The sequence below is a fragment of the Bison bison genome, unplaced genomic scaffold (assembly GCF_000754665.1).
Source record: "Bison bison bison isolate TAMUID 2011002044 unplaced genomic scaffold, Bison_UMD1.0 scf7180017864366, whole genome shotgun sequence".
NCBI lineage: Eukaryota > Metazoa > Chordata > Mammalia > Artiodactyla > Bovidae > Bison > Bison bison.
Genome location: NW_011494938.1, coordinates 553,298 through 554,079, shown reverse-complemented (window position 1 = coordinate 554,079; position 782 = coordinate 553,298).

Genomic DNA, 782 nt, shown 5'->3' with positions numbered 1-782 from the left:
TGTAATACAAGGTCAGCCCAGGTTCAGTGTGGGAGGTTATACTGGAGGCATGATTTGTGGTGGGGGGTGTCTTTGTAGAATTACCACGACATGGTAAGGGGGATTGAATTGAGATGACTGGGAAGGAGGAGGTAAGGCAGGTTGCTGTTTAAAGAGGGGGTTAATTTTCAAAGAGGTTTCTTTAAGAAGCTGAGATATGAGCAAGACTGGAAGAAACTGACCGAGTTACTCACACAGATAGCTGGAGGAAGAACATTCCAGATATAGGGAAGAAGTAGGCATAGCATCCAAAAGGTCAAGAATGTCTGTTTAGTTCCCTGGGTGAGGAAAACCTTTCTCAGATACTCCCTAGCAGGCCTCACTCTGTGTCAATATCTTATTGCCTGAGATTACATTAAATGTCCATGGTTGATCCTTGGCAGACTTGGAAGACTGGGACCAGTGGATCACCATGAAATAGCTCAGGGCTATCATTATTCATTCCCCAGGGTTGAGGCCCCTCTCTGTAAGCAGGGTCACCTGGAAGAAGGTAGATCCAGAACAAGCCAGGGGAAAGGGTGTGTGTGTGTGTATATAGAACAGAGGGATTGGATTTGGGGAAATGGAAGTAACAGTGTCTCCAATGCACCCTGGAGATTAAACAATACTCCTTTGAGGCCTGAGGACAACTTGTCCCACCTTCCCAGAGATCGAGCCTGACTACCAACAGAGAACTCTTATGCTTGATGTAGCAGCAGAAAAAGCCGGAAAGGAAGCTGCAGTGACCAGGATCAGCATCTAAT